General features: G+C 37.4%; 1 long non-coding RNA gene across 1 annotated transcript in view; it reads left to right on the top strand.

Annotated features, from left to right (window-relative positions):
- Window positions 1-22,477, top strand: part of LOC127198111 (uncharacterized) — a 470,570-nt gene that overhangs the window by 277,976 nt on the left and 170,117 nt on the right. The gene's annotated exons all lie outside the window — the stretch shown is intronic.

Here is a 22,477-nt window from a genome sequence, read left to right as displayed (position 1 = left end):
GCCTGGCATGAAGCCTACTTAGTCACTGTGGATGATATGTATTGTTGGATTCATTTTCAAGTATTTTTTCAGTATTTTTGCACCAATATACATAATGGAAATTGGTCTGAAATTTTATTTGTTCAGTCTTTGTGTGGCTTAGGTATCAAAGAGAATTTGGGCTCATAGAATGAGTTTGATAATGTTCCTTCCATTTCTATTTTGTGGAATAGTTTGAGGAGTATTTGTGTAGATATTCTTTTAAGTCTGGTAGAATTCTAACCTGATTCCATCTAGCGCTTGCTTTTTTTTTTTTTTTTTTTTTTTGGAGTGGGAGATTTTGGATGACTGATTCTATTTCCTTAGGGGGTCATATGATTGTTTAAACAGTTTGCCTGATCTTTATTCAATTTTGGTAAGTGGAATTTATCAAGGAAACTGTCAATATCATGTAGATTTTCGAATTTTTGAAGTAAGACCTAATGATTTGTTGGATTTCCTCAGTATACATTGTTATGTCTCCCTTTTCATTTCTGATTTTGTTGGTTTGGGTACTCTCCCTGTGTCTTTTAGTTACTTTTGTTAAAGATGTGTCTATCTTGTTGATTTTCTCAAAGAACCAGCTCTTGGTTTTATTGATTCGTTGAACTGTTTTCTTGTTTTAATTTATTGATTTCAGAGCTGCATTTGATTACTTAAAGCTGTCTACTCCTCTTGCATGTGTCTCCTTTTTTCAAGTACATTTAGCTCTTCTGTCGAGTTTCTTGTCTGAGATGTCTTCTGTTTCTTTATGAAGGCACTTAGCATTATGAACTTTCCATTTAGCAATGGTTTCATTGTGTCTCATATGTTTGGGTATATTGTGCCTTCATTTTCATTGAATTCTAGGAAGTCTTTAATTTCTTTATTTCCACCCTGCCTTAGTTGTTGAGTACAGATTTGTTCAGTTTTCATATGTATGTGTATAGGCCTTTTTTATTTCTATTGTTCTTGAAGTTCAGCTCTAGTCCATGAAGGTCTGATAAGATACAAGTAAGTGTTTCAATCTTCTCTTATCTGTTGAGGCTTGCTTTATGACTGAACATATGATCAATTTTGAAGAAAGTTCTGTGAGGTGCTGAGAAGAAGGTATATTCTTTTGTGTTTGGTTAAAAGTTCTGTTGATGTCTGATAGGTCCTTTTGATCCATGACATCTGTTAATTTCATTATTTCTCTGTTTAGTTTCTGTCTCTATGAGCTGTTCTTTGGTGAGAGTGGTGTGTTGAAGTGTCCCACTATTAATGTGGTGGGATTGATGTGTGATTTAAGTTTTATTAACGTTTCTTTTACAAATGTGTGCACTCTTATATTTGGGGCATGTATGTTCAGAATTTGATGCAATTTTGGTTGAGTTTTCCTTTGGTGGATAAGAAATGTTCTTCCTCATCTCATTTGAATCTCTTGCTTTTTCCATCTAAGGTTATCAAAACTTTTCTGGGGTTAGTAGTCTGGACTGGTATCTTGGTCTCTTAGGGTTTGCAAGACCTTGCCCAGGTCTGTGCTGAGAAGTATGTGGGATTTCATAGGTTTGTGCTATATGTTACTTGATCTTTTTCTCTTGTAACTTTTGACATTTTTCTTTGTTCTGTATTCCATTCATTTGATTATTATGTGGCAGGGTGATTAGCTTTTCTGGTCCAATCTATTTGGTGTACTGTAGGCTTCTAGTACAGTTATAGGCATCACTTTTTTAAGATTGGGGAAATATTCTTTTATGATTTTGTTGAAAATATTTTTCTGGGCCTTGGAGCCAGGAATCTTCTCTTTGTTCAATTTCTAAAATTCTCAGCCTTCTCTTTTCAGGGGTCCATGATTTCTTGGATGTTTTGTGTAAAGAATTTTTTAGGTTTAACATTATCTTTGACAGATGTATCGATTTCTTCCTTTGTGTCTTCTATCCCTGAGATTCTTACCTCCTTTTCTTGTATTTGTTGGCAATGCTTACCTCTGTAGTTCCTTTTTTCTTCTCTAAGTTCTCACTCTCCAGGATTTCCTCAGTTTGTGCTTTCTTTATTGTTTGTATTTCCATCTTCTCATCTTGAACCATTCTATTAATTTCCTTCATCTGTATGTTTGTATTTTCTCCACTTCTTTATATGATTTGTTGAATTCCTGCACTTGTTTGTTTGTATTCTAACAGCTTTTTATTCATTTCTTCTCTAAAGGCCTCAATCTGTTTGCTTGTACCTTCTATTTCTTTAACTATTTTCTTTTTTTTTCTCTCCATTATCATTTTCATGAGTATAGATTTAATGTCATTTTCTTGAGTTTCAGTTGTATTAGGGGATCCAGGGCTGCTTGCTATAGGATGACTGAGTTCTAAAGATACCATATTGCTCTGTATTCTGCTGATTCTGTTTTTATTCTGGCCTTTAGACATCTGGTTGTCTATGGAGTTGTCTGGTAGACCCTGTTGCCCACTGGAGTTCTGGGTGGTGGTTGGGGGATGCTGGGGGAAGGTGAATGTTCCTATATGTGCCCTATTCAGATTGTTGAGAGTGGTCTTGAACTTGTGGGTGGTTCTCAGGGATTTGATGGGGGTTCTCCCCAGCTGTATCATCCTGGGGATTAAGGGGCCTTCCCTCCTCTAGCCAAGAGAAGACCCAGTGTTGGCTGCCCAGCTACTAGCTTTTTTGCTCCAAGGTTAATAAGGTCCTACTGCCCAGAAACTCAGTCTTTGTGCTCAGACACTAAACTCACTGAGTCAGGGGGCTTGTGGTCAGTGCTGCCTTCCTGGGTATCAGAAAGTATCTACTCCATGGGAAGAGCTGAGTTTGGGGCCACAAGCTGAGGTATCCTGAAGATCTCCTACACAGTGAGTGTAATCACCTGAAGTTGGAGCCACATGACCCCATCCTGGAAGGTAACTACTTCATGGGAGGGACAGTAAGGCAAAGTATCTGGAAAGTCTCTGCTAAGTGAGAGTAGCCACCTGTGGTTGGTGCTGCACCATCCGGGTACCAGAAGGCCTGAAGCTAAGGCTATGGTAGCTGGAGCCTAGGAGTTTTTCTGGGGTTTACCCAGGTGACCTAGTGTTGGATCTGTGAGTTTTCCACACTGTGGGCTCTTGTCTTTCCTGGGAAGGATGGACATTCGAAGTTTTGGGATTCACTGCAAGCCTGTCAGTTGGTCTGCTCTCACTGCTGTCCTGCTGTTCAGATATGGTACATACTGGGCACCACCATCTTGGATCGCTTGCTGTTTTCTGAGTTTTTATTGCTACTTTGAATTTGGAAGAGGTAGTAAGTTGTCCTCAAAACCTGACATCTTTTAAATGATGTGTGTTATCATTGTTCTGAGCCAACAATGCTCTGTCATTATGACTTGCTGCCATAAAGTAGAGTTCCATGGTTCTATATTAAAGCTAATTTAAGCAAGTAGATCATTTCAGTTTTTACTCATATACTTCTGACCTTATTTGTTTTGTGTATGTAATGATTGGGAATAAGAGAACCATGTTTAATCAGAAGAGGTTTTTGTTCACATGTGATATGGGTGACTGTTGAGATGAAATAGTGACATTCAAGGATACAATGACACTGAGGATTTGAGGTTCCTTGTAACAGTGTTCAGTGTCCTCTCTTCCAGGAACAGAGCTCTGCAAGGCTTAGCTTAATGCTGACATCTTCAATACACTCTACAGGTAACTTCTCCATTGAACTCAATTATTCTTACTATAATCATACGTTCCAAATAGTTGAGAAGTTAAAGCAATTAAGAATTTCATAGCTAAATTCTGACTATAACCCTTAATATTGTTTTACTGTTTAGGACATCTAATATTGGGGCTGAAAAGGTGGCTCAGTTGTAAAAAGCACTTTTTTTTTTTTGGTTTTTCGAGACAGGGTTTCTCTGTGTGGCCTTGGCTGTCCTGAACTCACTTTGTAGACCAGGCTAACCTCAAACTCACAGCGATCCACCTGCCTCTGCCTCCCGAGTGCTGGGATTAAAGGTGTGCGCCACCACGCCCGACTGTAAAAAGCACATTTTACTATTTCAAAGGTCTCAAGTTATATTCCCAGAACCCACAGAATGGCTCACAAAGTAACCTTAAATTTCTATTGCTATACAATAATTAAACAAAAAAAAAACCCTTAAATTTCTATCATGCACATATGTATATGGAAGTAGAACACTTATACACATGAAATAAAAATAAGTATTTTTTAAAGATGCCTAACACTAAGCTAGCATTGGTACAGGAACTACTATATTATCCCCGACAGAAACAAATGGAAAGTCATCCCTGTGTCTGTACAACACAACAGTTAATTGTACCATTCATAGACTCCAGTGATGTGCGCAAGTGGAAACAGGCAAGAGTGGAAAATCTTTCTGGAGACAGGTCTTCAAGTGACTGGATCCTTTCTGGTTATGTGAGTGTTCCAACACAGTGAAAAATCAATTTCCACATTATTCTCCTCACTATAACTTATTTTAAAGAAAAAAATTTTAAAAATGTTATATTTTCAAATCTAAATGGGAAAACCATTATAATCATCAAGTGTTGAATGCCCCCTCTTTCACTTACTCCCATTCCTTTTGTTTTGTTTTTGAGACAGGGCTTCTCTGTGTAGCCTTGGCTGTCCTGGAGTCCTGGACCTCACTCTGTAGACCAGGCTGGCCTTAACTCACAGAGATCCACCTGCCTCTCTGCCTTCCATGTGCTGGGATTAAAGGCATGAACCAACACCACCTGGACCCCAACTCCTTTTTATTCTCTTTCACATAGATACACATACATTTGCACAGATGAACTTTGCCCATTTTACATTTGTTATTTTATTATATATATTTGGATGTTTTGCTTGCATGTATGTTCCTGGTGTGGGTGTGTTCCTGGTGACTTCAGAGGACAGAAAAGAGCATCAGTTCCTCTGTAATAGGAGGTACAAACCTTGTAGGCTACTATGTGGGTGCTGGTAATTGAACCTGGGTCCTCTGAAAGAGCAAGACGCACTCTTAACTGCTTTGCTATCTTTCCATTCCAAACTTTGCCCATTTGCCAGAAAATGATTGCTTTCAAGAATGAAATCAGACATTTGCAATAAACAAAAACAAAAGACTGATATACACATGTGATTCTGTCATTCTGTGGAATGCTCTTTGTTCTTCGAACTTTGAAGAGTCTCACCCACAACCACATAAAATCTCAGAAATGAGCTGTAACAGATGTTATAGTCTAGCTCCTCAGTGCCTCACAATTTAATAATAGAATACAAAAATAAAGCTGGGCTCCTACAAATAGACACCCGTCTATTCTGAATAGAGAATTAAGAGTCATCTCCTCATGCTGGCAACTAGAGGACAGTAACCATATTCAACATGCTTTCAACTAAGAAATATTTCATAAAGTAGCTAATAGCTAGAAAATTGATTGAAAAATATATGGGCCTAAAAGATGACCTTAACAACAGAACATTAACTCAGTGTGTATTTTCTTATATAGACAGATACATGCCTGGACTGGGTCCCTGAACTGATATGTGCTTTGAAAACAAATATAACATATATTGATTAAACTTCAGTATAAAAATGTGCCCAGTGTTCCAGCAATAATCCATTTTGTTCCATCTTAAAATGAGAAAATTTGAAATAAACAAAGAGCTTTTTCTCTGCTTTCCTTTTCATGGGTAATTGATAATAAGTTTAACATTGTATGTATGACTCATATTTGTAGCTTACATATTTATACTGAATAAGGACTACCTAACACATTTGAGTAGTGCTATGTCATTACGAACTTTAATGGCAACATTTATTTGGTTTATTCAGAAGAATTGACTTGCACTAAATTTAAGGATCAGAACACTAGATACTAAGTCCTTCAAATGAGCCAAAAGTGGCAGGATAGTGAAGCATAACTTATGTGCATCTTTAATTAATTTATATTTTCTTCCTGACTTAGGTTCTCATGTAGTTCAGGCTAGCCCTACACTCTGTTGTCAGGAACAGCCTTAACTCCCTACCACTTTGCCTCAACCTTCTAAACTTTATGATCACATGTTTGTGGCTGAGATAGGAAGTGCATAATTGAGATCACATGTTAGTGGTTAAGAGCACATGTGAATGGTGAGATCATTTGTGGGTGGTTGAAATCACATGTGTGTGGTCCCACTCTGAGACTGAGCCACATTTATGAATGTCAGTTTGGAAAAACACTCACGTTCTGATCTGTCGTACTTAAAGTTGTCCAAATTATCATGAGTGTGAAGTTTTGATAAATAGCACAATTTTCTTTTTAATAAATATTAAATGTAGTTCTAGCACACATGGCTTCTGTATTGTCTGATTTGTGTAGACACTATGGCTATCTGGTATTCAATTAGAATATCCAATAAAGTATACTCAATCCCCCGGCCCCAAGGGATGCTTTCTCTGAAAATTATTCTCAGTTTCATCACCGTTATTTCACCAACTGTTTCCAAAACAAAGAGATTTTCACAAAGTCTTGTACTGTGCAATAGCTGACAACCTCATTTGCTTCCAAGTAAGAGAAGCCTTTCCATGACTACACTTCACAGCTTCCACAAATTCAAGAGTTTTAAGATCGTTCGCATCTGGTGTCAGTATATGAAGTCTGACTTTAGAGCAATTAACGCCTTTAGCACTGTTCAGTACTGGCTTAAGCAGATTCTTATAATGTTCATGAAAGCCCAGAGGCAAAAAAGGAGTAAGGCAATAGCCTACGATCCACTGAGCTGGGAAGATACCAATGAACTCACCAGTTGCCCTGTATGGCTGTAGGAGAGCAATTGAGGGATTGCAATGGACACAGGAATGACATGTACTGCCAAGATATAATTAACTATAGTCAAATTCTCTCTGTGAATACACACTGAGACTTCAGATGGAGTTCTCACTCAAATATGCATATGTGACTTCTTCACCATAAACCCTAATCTTGGTCTAAACGTAACTAGCACTTTTAGACTGACTTTATCCTCAATTTTTAGAAATATATGGAGATATGTTAAGGTACACAAGTGAATTCAATGAACTCTCCTTAAAGTATTATGTCTACTTCCTCAAATGTAAAGAGAATGCAGTCAAAATGTTTCATTCAAATTAGCATAATAACTAGAACATGAACCATAGCTATAGAAAAAAAAAAGTAACGAAAGGGAAAGGATAAGTGTCACTATTTATTTGAAATGTTAATGTTTGTTGATAAATTATATAAGGAAAATAATTTATGCCCAAGAACGTGCAATGCAGGGGTTGCCTTGGCAACTAGAAAGGTAATTTCTCCCTACTGAAATTGTGAAAATGGCCATGGAAGCAGGTCCGGAATGGGTGAAGCTGTCACATGGTGAAGATGGCAGAGTAGTGATACTGTGGAGTCATGCGATGTCATTGGGCATGCGGAGCCAAGGGATGTGTGAGCTGAGGGCATCAGAAAGCTGAGTTGGCTTCAGATAAAATGTTGGACATCTTTACTGGTGCAAACTAAAAGTTGAGACAACAATTTGACTGGAGACAGTATATAGGAGAAGTAATGTGCTTTGCAGGTTGCCGAGAAAAAGAGAACTGATCAGACCAGCCAAAAGAAAGACCAGCTGCAGAACCATAGGAAGATTAGTGAAGGATATTGGTAGAGGGGACTTTTAACCATCGCATTGGAGCGGGAAGAAGGGAATGTCTGTGCCTGTGCTAGGTCTGCGGAGGTGAAAACTTAGAATTGGCTATTGTCAAGTAAGAGGAATCAAAAGCACGCTTTTAGGACAAAATGAGAGGAGGAAAGAGAAAGAGTTCAGAAGCTTCTTTCCAAAATAATAATTATTTTTACTAATAATATGGTTTTTAATGTCTAATATTGAATTAAGGTAAGTATTTATCACCTACCTGTATCATGAACATATTCAAGACTACAACATATAAATGTATCAGATATGGTGTTTTAACTGAACACTGTGGGTTTTACATAAAGATGCCCTTCTTGCTTCTGTTTTTACTGTAAGTCATCTGCAGCTTGACTTACCTGTTAAATAATAATTCCATCACATCTCTCTTGATAGGGATAGATATTAGAACACTTGGGGGTCTTTAAAAGAATTTGACTAGAGTTTTAAATAGCATATATGGATTATACTTTTTTTCTAAATTAAAGTCCAACCATGCATAAAATAAAATTTTAATTGTGCCTAATAATGAGAAGAGAGGCTTCTTAGTGAAAAATATATCTTCCATTGAATACTCAAAATGAACTGAAGTAACTGCCAGCAATTTAAATTAAATGGACTAATAAATATTAGCGTGTTGACTTAGAACAGATATAAATATTAGAAAATAAAACATATTTCTTCTTAATGAAATATTTAAAATATGGTTAAATAAAATATGTGTGAATATAAATAGTTAACATTATCAGTCTCATGTGGCATTATTTTTGACCTATACTTTTATAGCTTGACTCTTTTTCTTATTAAAACAAGACTCAGCCTGTAAATGCAGAACGGTGAGCCATCTACCCCCCAAAAACATGAATCTTAGGCCCAACTCTGCTCATTCAAATGGAATGGCTTGTAGAAAGATTTCGCTGTCTCAGTTGCCACAAACAGAAGGAGAACAAATCAGGACATTTGGTTGGTTCACTGTGGAGTACAGGGGGGTTTTCGTGATCTATAAACCTCATATTCTATTTGGAAAGAAAAAGTATGTAGGCTGAAACAATGGGAAAGTAAAGTGAAAATCAAAACCTTCATCTGAGCTTTACCAAAACAGGGCTGTTTTGAAGGACAAGAATGAATCTTTGTTGAATTACTAGGGACAAAAAACAAAACAAAACAAAACAAAACAAAACAGAGTGAGTGAAAGAGTTATGAAACAGACTTTCCATTCAGTGTTTACTTGTAAGTTTAAATATTTAAGTGAGAGACCATGGCTGCAGTCATGGCTGGTGACATGTGCCTGTAGTCCTGACACTTGGAAAGTGGGAGCAGGAAAAGCAGTAGGAGGGCAGGGCCAAACTCAACTGTTTGACACATCACCTCAAAACAAATACGATGGAAGAAAGAAAGAAAGAAAGAAAGAAAGAAAGAAAGAAAGAAAGAAAGAAAGAAAGAAAGAAAGAAAGAAAGAAAAGAAATATGAAAAGGAATGGATGAATGAAGGAATTCTTATATAATCAATCACTATCCAATTGAAAATCTTCACATTTGTCCCAATTAAGACTTATAAGTAACAGTGGCAAAATAAGAGTGTGATTTTGAGATTGATGGGTGAACATGCTGTCCCGCTTTATAAACTCAGCACCTAAAAGACCTAGACATAAACGTAATGGTTTCTACTGTTTGCCATGCTGAAGTGTCTCATACTTAAAATCTTTATTAGTATCAGAAAAGAGATTTCAAAGATAGTCTTAAATTTGAGAGGAGAATTGCTATTTGCTAAAAATAAATCCAATGTAATAGAATTTGAAATATTTTACAAATTACTACCTGGGGAATGTGTGTCTGACTCGTAGTTTTCCTTAAAATATTCTTTATAATTATATTCAGAGACATCTGGCAGAGGAGGAGGTAGTGGGTCGGAGACTCAAGTTGGGGCTATAAAAATTAAGGTGCTAAACACTGAGGCTTTTAAAAGTAATCAAAGCAAATTATGGTAATCATTTTTAAAGTATACTTCAAGGAAGTATAAGTTAAGTCATTTTCTTATTGTATAAAAAGCAGATAGAACAAAATACTTTAAAGAAACAGATATTATTGCCCAAATTCAATTATTGTTATTTTTATTTTGAGGAGCATAATATCTATGTGTATGAACTATAATGGCAAATTTCAGCTTCCTGCTGTGATGTTAGTAAGAGTCCTTGTAAGTGGCTCCAAGAACAAAACTGTTTCTGAGTGAAAAAAAAAAAAAAAAAAAAAAAAAAAAACAAATAAAAAGGAAATACATAAAGCAAGCTAAAACCAGCCCAAAAGACAAAGCTTAATATTGAGAAAGAACTATTAGATTGCTGTATTTCAGTTTTGGGAAAACTTGGCTACAAATGTATGAATAGGAATTCCGGTCCAGAATGAAAGCTGCTGGGTGCCCCTGCGCAAGGTCTGGTCTTGTCAGGCTCCATCTGGCACAGCAGCATTAGCCACCTGCAGAGCTGGGTGGAGAGAGCAAGGGATGATGAATCTTTATCACCTGGGAAATGATGGGCGAAATTAGGGGCATGCGCTCTGGGGAGAAGGAGATTTAGACAGAGACAATATGTGTGTGTTCAGCTGTTTGAAAACACTGTCACTGGAAGAGGGCTTCAGCACAGACCTGCGTCACTCCCCAAAAGAGCCTCCTCCACAGTGCTGGCTATCAGAAAGGCCAGCTCTGCATTAGCTAACAGTCCCTGTTCGTTATACTTATGTTTAGTGAGGCTTCATATTAGAAACACATTTTACTGAAGACAAAAACTGGGATAAGATTCCCATGGACACAAGCCCTACAAAAGCACAGATACACACAGACAAATAGATGATAAAATAAATCTGCTTTTGAAATCTATATTTGTCCATCAATACATGCATACGTAAATGTATCCTATGATGGAAGTCTGTATTATTTAAGCTGCATAAAAAGAAGTTTTTCCAATGGCATGTTTTAAAAATCTCTTCAGAGGATTTTGTTTATTTGTTTTGTTTTTTCGAGATAGGGTTTCTCTGTTCAGTCTTAACTCTCCAGGACTTCTTTTGTAGAGCAGGCTGGTCTTGAACTCAAAGATTTGCCTGCCTCTGCCTTGCCTCCCCAAGGGCTGGGATTATAGGGGTCCACCACCACATGCTGCTGAAACTGAATTTTCTTCAAATTAAAAGAATCCAATCAATTATAGGCACAGGTACTGATTTCATAAATAGAACTTAGGTAGCTCACTGAACAAAACCTACAATTGACCAGTGGAGTGATTTTTTGACACTGAAAGGCTCTTTACAGCAACAGACACAGCACAATGAAGAGGAAGCTAAGGGTGGGGAAAAATCTTTGCCCATTATACACCTGATAGGGCCTTAATGTTTAGAATATGCAAAGAACTAAAAAGTATATAAAAATTTTTAAAAATGGGCTATGGTACTATACGGAAGGGAAAAATCTTAAGGAGGCATTCAACATAATGGTCCCCATTTGTCCTACAGAAACATCAATCTCAAATAGGTACATCAAAAGCCATAACCCAATACCATGTTGGTTACAACACTGAGGTAAGTGTGTGATCACAGTAGTCTATGCTCTGTTGCAGGAGAAATATTGAGAATCCTGACGCCGAGCTGTAGCTTTGTTGGTAAAGTAATAGTCAAAATGCACAACAATTGAAATGGATAGAAAACCAGAAAAAAATAAACTGCAATTATGAGTACGTATTTCTCATACTATAGTAATCCTTAATACTTTTAATTTGTGGACCTCTAAAAAGAAATCATTTGCTCATCATTACTATTACCCAGGGCCTCCATCGCTCCACTGCTGAAGTTTACCAGTAAGCCCTCTGGTGAGGATCTGCAGCAAGGTTGAGTTTCCTTCTGCAGTCTTTCCAGGAGTGTGTTAGAGAGATTTACGTGACTTTTACTATACACTACACCTTGCTCTCACCAAAAATTAGGAAGTAATTTCACAACACATTTTACCAAAAGTATCTTTGGGGAAAGTACCCTTTTAACAGTTTTTAAAATATGAGAAAAATAATTGGACCTTAAGTCATTTTATCTTTCGATAAATGGTGCCAAAAGAGGCCCACTCAAAAAATCACTTGAAAAATAACTGTTAAATGATGCTTAGTTTTCTTTAGAAAAAAATTCCCAGCAGAAAGGTTCTGCATATTGTTTATTACTTTTACATAACGAGATGAATCTTCTGAAAACTAGCCTCAAATATTTTTAACTCATCATTTACCCAAAAAACAAAAGTAACAGTAAATGCATTAGTAATATACATTATAAGACATAAATGGTTATATTTTGTCTAGATATTTATCTATATTCAATTTAGGTGTTTAATATTGTTAAATATTGTTAAACATTGTTAGCATTGTTAAAAATGATGCAAACTGGGTGGTGGTGGTGACGCCTTTAATCCTAGAATTCCAGACCCATTGAGACGGAAACTATAAAATGAATAATAACTAAACACTGATCGATTGCCTAAATAGGATGAGCTAATAGGCAACAAAATTATTATATCAATGCAAGTTTACTAGAAGTGGCAGAGGAGGGGAAACAGAAGGGGGAGCACACGCTGGGGTGGGGGAAGGAAAGGAGTAAGGTAGGGGTGTGTAGGAAAATGTGGGGTGAAGACCCTGGAACCAAAATGTCTGGTTTACATAGTGAATCTCTGGGAGCGGGAAGCCCCGCCCCTAGGTAGAGGGCAGGCCATGACAGCCACGCCCTGCAGCAGGACCCAACAAACACTACACTTAAAATATTTAACCCAACACTTTTCAAATAAAGCATGCACTAGAGTGTGATTACATATATTGCTGATTATATCTATTATTTGAGAAAAATTTGAGCACATAGTTAACAAATATCAGTAGCATATTTTTTTAAAAACTCACTTCAAGCTTTATGTTTTGCTTTAAAGTAAGAAGTAACTCGACAGTGCACAAACATAATTGTATTTCATCGCTTTACTTGAGAATAGCCCATCCCCATATGAATATAGTTTTAACTTTTGCCTCTCTATATTAAATGTGCCTCATGAAATTTCCACTTGGGTATTGGAGCAAAACAATTCTAGTTATTTGAGAATGCAGCAGGAAGATATTAAGATAATTCTGAAGTCATCATATCAAACTTCTGAATGAAAATTCGAGAGTGTCTACACATTTAGCAAGAAGCATTTGTTTTTCTTTCTCACCCTATAACCATCCCCTGGGTCCTATGCCCGGGAGGTCTGACCCTCCTTATGCCATCTGGATAACCAGAACTAGCACTTTCAAGGCTTAGGTTACTATATCAGCCCATGGGAGGCTAAACACTTGTCACCTCCCCCACAGAGAGTCTCCTTCTGGAAAGATTCACAAGTCAGTAAGAACTTAAGTCTCCCTGGGGCAGGTGCTGGTGTGTTTACACCTGAGGAAGCAGATGAAAATGCCAAGTCGTGGTGACAGGGGAGGGAAGACCAGCCCTGGTGCCTTTAGCTAGCAAAAATAGGCAGATTTGGGCCCAGGGGTCCCGCTCAAACTAAGGCACCAGCCAAGGACAATACAAGAGGTAAACTTTAAACCCCTTTCCAGATCTAGCCAATGGTCATAATATTCTCCACAGTTGAGTGGAGAGTGTGATACGACTTTCTCATGTACTCTGGTGCCTCACATTTGACCATGTCCCCTGGAGGGGGAAACCTGGTGGCACTCAGAGGAAGGACAGCAAGTAGCCAAGAAGAGACTTGATACCCTATGAGAATATATAGGGGGACGTAATCCCCCTCAGGAACAGTCATAGGGGAGGGGAATAATGGGAAAAGGGGGGGGGGGGAATGGGAGGATACAAGGGATGAGATAAACATTGAGATGTAACAAGAATAAATTAATAAAAAAAAAAGAATTAAAAAAAATAAATAAATAAAAAATAAAAAATAAAAAATAAAGTGGGCATTTCTAGAAACATGCTGTGTCTGTGCACAGCCTGCTACAGCCCAAGCCAAGCAGTGAAGTCTACCGAGATCACTAATATTACCCTTCAGATAGATAATGCTTTGCCATATAGAGAAAGCTTTATTGGTGTGTTTTCAAGGAAGATGAGAAGTATTCTCAGGAAAAACATTTATCTCCTGATAAGGAGGCTACATATTACGTTACAAAATTTTTGAATTAGAGTAGGTAGAAGAAATCTCTGTTCATGCTAGTTCCTTTTCTCCTGTCCTTGCTTCTTCTTCGCCTTCTCTCCTCATTATTGTCCCACGTGCTCAGTGCACTTGACTGAAATCCTGTCTGGGTGTCACCTGACAGACTGTGTGCTCAGGCCCAGGCTATTTCCTCCCTGATGACTGCCTTTTCCTAAATCCCAAAGGCTTGTGGCTAGTTCCGCCCCCTCCCCATCCCAGTTCCCAGCAGAGGATCTTATTATTAATTATCTTGCCTCTAAGGAGGTAATTAGGTTCTCTTTACAGGTCATTCAACCTGCATAATCAGTGCAATCAGGACTACAGAGCTGCTGTTGTTTCCTTCTCAGACCTACTCAGGAAGTTTGGGCTAAAATTTAGGAGAATCATTTTAACTGTGTTTATATGAAGCAGCATTTATTCAGGTTGATAAAGATGTGTGTGGTGAGGCTGACATATTTATGACACCTCAGGATACAGTACTTTTTCTTTGATACTTTAGTAAGGATTGCCCCCCCCCCTTTCAACAAGACACTCTACAGAGCTCTTTGTTGAGTTTCTGCTGTTTCCCACATAGTACTCCCATCATGTGCATGCAGGATTTATGCCGATCTCTATATATTATATTTATTCTATTGAGAAATCATGGCACATTTATCATTTTATTATTGCTGAGTGTCCATTGGAAAAAACACTGTGCAGTCACACGTCTGTTGGACAAACAGAAACACAGTTAAATTTCTGTATTTAGGAATTATAAAGGAAAGCTATGAACTCAGGCATCCACACAAATAGTGTGAAATGTATGTAAATTGACCTACTTATGGTTGTTGAGATTTTTATATGTAAGGAATAAAATGTCTATACAACTTTCCTTGGGTTAACTATGAAAGCCTGTTAGGCTTGGTGGAAAATGCCATCTCACCGGTCTTCCCATAAACTTATTTAAATCATCTCTGAATTGCTTCTAATGCCCAATACAATGCAAATGTTATACACATAGTTTGTAGCTGTATTGTTTTGAGGTAATTGGAAATCCAGTTTGGCACAGGTTCTTAACAGGTGACCTATTACAAGCTTTGCTACATTGTCTCACCAGTGACAATGTAACCTTTGTAATTCCAAACTGGTTGATTCAAGAAAGTAAGTAGCAGATATGGGAGTATTGTTTGCAATGTGACTTTGTGTCTTAATCTTCACAGCTGGGTCCAATATTAACATGGAATGGCTTGTCAGAGAATACTCAACACTGAAAAAATATTAAAGGGAACATACGTACAAGCATATGTGTATTCCATTCAAAGCTACTGTGACACAGTATTTTTAAGCATAAATTAAGAAAAAAATCTTGACTGTGCTTCCACAATGTTAGAAAAAGAAATATGTAAAATAAAATATTAAGGCATCAAGAAAACAATTGAAAAGTATTATAATCACTAAAATCATTAGTAAATCAATTACAAAATAAATTCTTCATCCCACCTCATTAGTTCTCTTAAAATTCTAACGTTTTTGACTTTTCTTCATATATTTCGTCCAAGTCATAACAAGAGATTTAAAGCAAAAGCCTGGGCTTTTGTTGCCATAACAGGTTGAGCTCAGCCACCCATTTCAAGGAGTCCTGACAGCCAAGTGAAGAAATTTAATGGATCCCTGATGTGCACTGAGAAGGGAAAAAAGATAAGGAATCCAAATACATCAGGCTCCTCTTCAGATTACTGATATAAGCTTTAGGCTTAAATAGAGAAAGAACTGTTCTTGTATACAAGAAAATTTGCATAATTAAATAGTTCCTAAAAATGTGTGGTTGTTTATACCTTTAATCCCAGCACTCAGGGAGACTGAGCCAGGAGGATGTATGGGTTCCAGACCAGCCTGGGCAACAAAATCAGTAGCAAGCCAGCCTGCTTTCTTAAATAAGAGATGCTGTCAAACAAACAAAGAAAGAGGGTCCTGCACAGTGGTTCGTCCAATAAGAAGATGTAAACCTCCTAGTAGTTAACACTTGGCTTCATGGAGACCAGTCCTGTTCCTGCAAGATGATGTCCTTCAGCAAGCCCAGGGCAAATCATCTCCATCTCCAGGACAGACCATTGGTCTCATATGGGACTGGTCATCTCTGCATACAAGGCTCTGAGGTTCCTGGAATTCCTCGTAGTTTCAGGTTTGATACAATTCTTATGCTCTCAATGTGCAAAGAAGATGAGATGAAATACGTAGGAAGACATTTGTGGTGATTAACTTTTACATTCTGGGTCAACTGAAGTGTGATTGACAGTGAAAGAAGCAGACCCAGAAGAGGGCAGAGATGCAAAAGTTTTATGCTACCCTTGGTTACCTTGTGGGTAATGAGGACTTGATACATTTTGACAAAGACAGCTTTTGATTGGCTGTAGCAAAATCGTATTCGACCCTTCCAGTCAATAAAGCATTCTGTAGGTACAGACGGACTATAAGGACTAACTTTTAATACAGAGCTACCGCCCCTCTCCTTTAGGAAATAGGTATAATCACTGTGGGTTGCAGAGAAGACTGTCCCTGAACTGAGAGCTTGCCTTGTTGTTGTGGGTGGGGATGATGAATTTAGTGCAGTGTTGATAAATGACTCTAAAATATTATTTGTTTCTGGGCTGTTTTGTATTTATAGCCAGCACAGTGTATGTGTTTCATCTTATTGGGTCTAGTGGGATTCCAGACTGTTGGGATTTATGTTCTTTGCTCCATGGTTTGTGAAGTTACATACAGGGTACTGTGGATAGTTCGGGAATAACTAAAGCTAGACACTGTCTAAAAATGCACTCTTCAGCGGGTGTTTCTGCAAACAGAAAATTATTGTCAGTGTTGGAACAGATAGACCAAAATATTAGTCATCTCCAAATCACGGCTTTCAGATCTTCACATATGCTTTCTAATTATTTGTTTCTAAGCAAATTTCTGTTTCATTGACGTAGTGTTTCTAATTCAGGCGGCTCATATCTCATACGGTTTGACATTCACTACATGTAAGCCACACCGTGGAGCTGTGTAAGCATTAACTGGATCTGTCTTCTTCAGATCTGTCTAAAGAAGAAACAACAAATTTTATATTTGTGCCCTAGAATACTAAGATTGCAGAATCAAATAACTTAATAAATAAATAAATAAATAAAATTCCAAATGCCAAGAGTGAGTTCCATTTGCATGATACATTGAATTTCACTAAAACATCCCAATAACTCAATGGTTTGTTTTTTCATTTAGCATATTTACAATAGATTTTATTAGAATCTAGAGCATTAACCATTAAACAGAAATGCCCTACAAATTTTATTTTGATAATTTCTACCTATTGGTCTTTGTTCTGTCTTTTAAGAAGTGATGACAATATTTACTTTTTCATAGTGGCAGCTGTTATGGTTAAATGTGTTTTTACCACAGCTTCTTATGGCATAGTCCTGCTTTCTAATCTCATGGTATTTGAAGATGTATATTTCCAGAGATTAATACGTGTGGCATCAATTATTAGGAGTGGTTTTTGTGATGAAAGTATTATTAAAGACAAGAAGGATCTATATATAGGAAAGAACATGCAATATTTATCTTTCTGGACCTCAGTTATCTCTCTCAGAACTATTGTTTCTAGCTCTGTCCATCTACCTGTAAATTTCCTATTTTCATTTGTCTTAACAACTACATAATATACCATTGCGTAAACGTACCTTACTTTAACCAGGTGGTGGATATCTAGGTTGTTTCCATGTCAGGGCTATTTAGACTACAGCAGCAAAGTTATGGATGAACAAGTATGTCAGGAGTATAGTATAGAGGGCTTTAGGTATCCAGTCAATGGTGGTAAATCTGGACCCTGTCATAGAGCTACTTGTAGCTTTTCCAGGAGCTTCCATACTGATTGGTATCTTCAAGGCGGTTCTACCAGTTTTTACTCATACCAGTGATGAAGGGAACAGAAAGAGGCATAAACTCTCTGACCGTGCAAGGGTATTACAAGAAGGCAGCCACCCACAATCAGTGTGAAAATTATGGTCCTGAATCTGCTCAGATATTTGCCTTGTTTGTCTCAGCTTTCAGATTGTGTAAAATAAATGTTTATTGATTAAGTCAAATAACTATGATATTGTGAGAAAGACCAAACTATAGGTACAGGTTACCTCAGTACAATTCCTGTTAACTTGGTCAGTATTATCACTACCTGAAGCTTCTTGAATGATTACAAAGTCCCATGTACTGTTATGCTATGTGCAATGTCTCATTTATTTTTCAGACCAAATGTATGAGGCAGAACGTTCATATAATCTGCCTGGGGGTTTGCACTTCCAGCTTCATATCTCTGAGTCTTTGTCTTAGCATTTCAAATTTAGTCACAAACCTGTTTATTCACTGAGCTGTGTCGCTAAACTATAAAAGCAGCCAGGTCACATGCCCAGTGTCAAAACTAGGATTATCCTTGCCTTTTATTTCACTCTAGCTGCACAAATATGTGCCTGTCAGTGGGTGTATGAGTGATATAAGGCTTAGTTTCTACTACATATTTCCAAATGAAGAAATACTTAGCCCTCTACTCACTGGAAATTAATGCAATTAGCATAATGGGATATCAAGTGTACATGCGTAGAAAAAAGCAAGGGCATACAAAATTATAGCTGTTAAAGTATTCATGTTTTCTTATGCAGGAAGTGTATAATCATAGTCACTCTTAGGTTAATGAGAGTCGCAGTCTTATTTTCCATGCCTCTACTGTGGATCAATCCATTTTATTTTCTAATAAAAGAAAAATAAGAGAGTATGAAAGTGCATAACACAGGTAATCAGTGTATATAATGTTTGTTTACTAATTTGCAGCTATGTGACAATTCCATTATAAATCCCTCAGTGTGCATGGTAAAGAGGTGGGTGGACATTTTCTTTAGTAGATCTCAGGTTCACCTACTTCATCGTTATTATTCCCCCAATAGTGTAAGTGCTATTGACAGTGTACGTGGAGTGTAAATTGTACCCATAACTTTAACAGTGTGGTCAACAGCCTGGCAGATGCCTCAGTCAGTAAAGCACTTGCTCGGCAAGGATGAGGACATGAGTTCAGATACCAGGGCTATGTAAAAAGCAAGGTGTGGTGACTGAGTCTGTCAAATCAACCCTAAGAAGCTCAGAGGCCCATATGTGTAACCAAATCAACACAGTCCAGATTCAGTATGGCCCTGTCTCAAAAAAAAATATGGAGAGCAACTGACAAGGCAGCAGTGCAGTGATGTCAGACTCTGGCCTCCACGTGTACTGTACACACACACACACACACACACACACACACACACACACACAGACCTACAGTCAGTATCTAGGGTTTTTTCCCCCACAAATTACTGTTTCAGTCTTAGAACAATCGTAGACATATTTAAAAAGAAATTTTTTTTTGCTTTCTATTTTGACTCACAGGGGATTATTTTATAAAAATAATTCATTAGCTGATTAAAATTTGAATTTAAATAGTTCAAGAGATTCTCCCGTATTTGGACTATATTCCTAAAATAGAATCACACTGTCTTTTGAAAATGCATAACTTCAAGCTCCAAGGCTGGGACATGACCACAGTTCTCACTACCATATGTCTTTAATGCTCTTCCTCTTAACTTGAAAACTCTAGTGAGTAGATATATATGTTTAAGATAATTATCAATTTTAGCCTGAGACAACGCCCAGGGGAGTGTGCAAATATAAATACTTCCTTTGCAATGTGGACCAGTGAACCCCTCAAGTGGCTACGTGCTTTTCTTCATTCAAGCTGCATTCCACAGACAGACAGTCTCAGCAGGTGAGCAATACAAATTAACAAAAGATAAAAGAAAATATTTTTTGCAGTAAAGACATATTTTACCATGGCGCTCTAACAAATATACAAAATTGGTAAACTACACAGCCATTCCAAAGCAGGAAGCACTGTAGAGAAATGAAACAGAGGGATCAATCATGGAGTTGGGACAACAAACTCCACCTGAAAAGATACTTTGAGCATGGACTGAACAAAGGGAAACTTTCAAGGTAAAAGTTAATACATGGCCATCTCTTTGTAATCATGAATTTCACTCTTTGCGTTCAAACAACCATGGACCAAAGCTATCTTGGAAGGATTTGTCTGGCATGCAAGTGACTTTGTATTCAATACACAGCACAACTAAAATTTAAAAACAAAGGGTTGAAAAGTAATTTTGTCTATTTTTCTCATCCTTATGATTTAAGCAATATAAAATAGCAGTAATTTCCATAGACACTAGGTTATATATTATTAGTGACCTAACAACAACTTGGAGTGTAAGAGAGGATGTACAGAGCTTATGTGCAACCATTGTTCAACTTCGTACAAACAATGTACCTGTGATAAGACGGAGGTCTGGGGATGAATCTCTGGGTATTACTGACAGTGAGATGCCCAAACCTCTCAAGACACACTCCCCAGTCCCGCTGTGGGTTTAATTTTCTATTGGTCAGATAAAAGCTGTGGTAGAGAGGTCATTGATTGCTGGGTCTTCTTTCCACCACTTTTACAGGAACCTCGGTTTGCATTCCTGGCCCACAGGACAACACCATCTTTTCCCCTTAACCTTGTTTCAGGTTTTTTGGCAGGCAATATATAATCTGACTCTGTCCTGACATTGCTATTGCTAAATTACACACAACATGTTTGAACATATGGCCCTGCTTCTCTGATCTTTTAACCTTTATTTATTTTAGATGCAGCAGGGTATAATGGATCATTTGAGGGAATTGCACACTTGGAATGGCAGTAGGTCTGTGTGAGGCCATCTGGATATGGAAGAAAATGGAAGTTTCTTTCCTCATGAAACACAAGTTGAAAGAGGGTTAAAATCAGTGTGAAAATTTAAGAATATGTTATTTAAGAAAAAACAGTGTGCATTAGTTACCACTCTTGCTGTTGTGATGAATACCAAAAAAAAAAAAAAAAAAAAAAAGGAGAGAGAGAGAGAGAGAGAGAGAGAGAGAGAGAGAGAGAGAGAGAGAGAGAGAGAGAGAAACAGATTATTCTGACACACAGTTTGGAGGCATTACTATATGTGGAGCTTGAGATACTTGGTACCATTCATTTCTCAGTCAGGATACAAAGAGTGATGAATAGCAGTGATCAGCTCACTTTCTACTTTGCATTATGTCCAGGAGCTCATCCCATGGGCCAGTGCTATCCATAGTTGTGGCATTCTTACCTCTGTTACCCTAATCTGGATAATTCTTCAAAGCAATATCCAGAATTTGACTCTTAGGTGATCTCTGTGTCAAGTTATCAATGGATATTAACATCACAGGAAATATTTACCTGTGGTTTAAGATACCTGAAAGGACTGATGGATGGATAGTAGCATTGGTACTCATTAAAGCAATGGTGTATCTATGTTCTGGAGGTACGCATTCTAGAATAATCCAGAAACTTCATATCTCTGGCCTCTCCAATTCTAGAAAGTGGATCTAATGTGAGCAAAGTCATTTAATTTTCACTTACATGGGTCTGGGTGGGATCAGTGTGCCCTGGAGCATGGGGAGAGTGACGACGATTGGAACTGGGAGAAACTACTGTGCAATAATATGTTGTTTTCAAACTGCCCTGCTAATTTATGTCTTTTGAGATTTAGACTCTTGTTTTTGATGATCAGCAGTCTTCTCTCAGTAAATATTAATAATTGCTGCTTTTAATAATTAAATCCACCTAGATTTGATATATAGTGTGAGATCAGTGGGCTCTGTCTCCTCTGGCCTTTGGTTTTTGTGTTTCAAGAATAGTTATGTAAAAGAAAACAAAAGCATACAAGGAGAAAAACATCCTCACATATATACCCAGGAGTGCACAGGGATGTGTGTGCAAGTATGCATACTATCACTAGCAAATGCTTTACAATTAAGGGAGGGAAAGCATCTGACAATATGAAATAATGTCAAAATAATATATGCTAGGACTATGACTTTCTCATTTGTTACTTATAAAATTACAGAATAGTCGAGCTAGTTCAGAAATATTGCATTAAGTTTCCCATAAAGCTAAGTATAGATCACACTGTAACTTTGCCATTCCATTCCTGGGCATTTCCCGGAGACAACTGACGTATATGAGGCATGCGTAAGAGCACACATAACAGGTTTGTTCATAATGGACAGAAATAGGAGAATCATAATATCTAGTAAAGGCCAGTGCTTGAACAATTGAAAATACCCAGAAGCAGAATGCTGCATGGTAAAACCTTGTTCCCAGAAATATATGATGTGTGATTTTTGTGTTGTCTAACTTCTTGAACAAGAATGTCATATATGGTTTAAAAAAAAATAGAGTAACAATCTCTTGGCTTTAGGAATAGACAACTGTCACTAATGGGAAAGTAAACAAAAGGAATGAAATTGTTTATTGTGAAAGAATAAATATAAATAAATAAAATTATTTCTGCTTAGAAACAGTCTATCTTGGGTAGTAAATAGTAGGAAAGAATGTTTATAATGCCTCCTATTTTCATTTTGTACATTTTCAACTCATTCTGAAGAACCAGACTGCCTTCATATTATACTAAAAATCTATCTGACAGAAAAGAGAAATTAGGCTCACTCCTATGTATGATTAAACCTTTGTTTTTCAAGTGTTGGGCTATGCCTTACCTGTAACCCTAA

The sequence above is a fragment of the Acomys russatus genome, chromosome 14 (genome assembly GCF_903995435.1).
Source record: "Acomys russatus chromosome 14, mAcoRus1.1, whole genome shotgun sequence".
In the NCBI taxonomy this organism is placed as follows: domain Eukaryota; kingdom Metazoa; phylum Chordata; class Mammalia; order Rodentia; family Muridae; genus Acomys; species Acomys russatus.
This window is presented reverse-complemented; position numbering and strand designations above follow the sequence as displayed.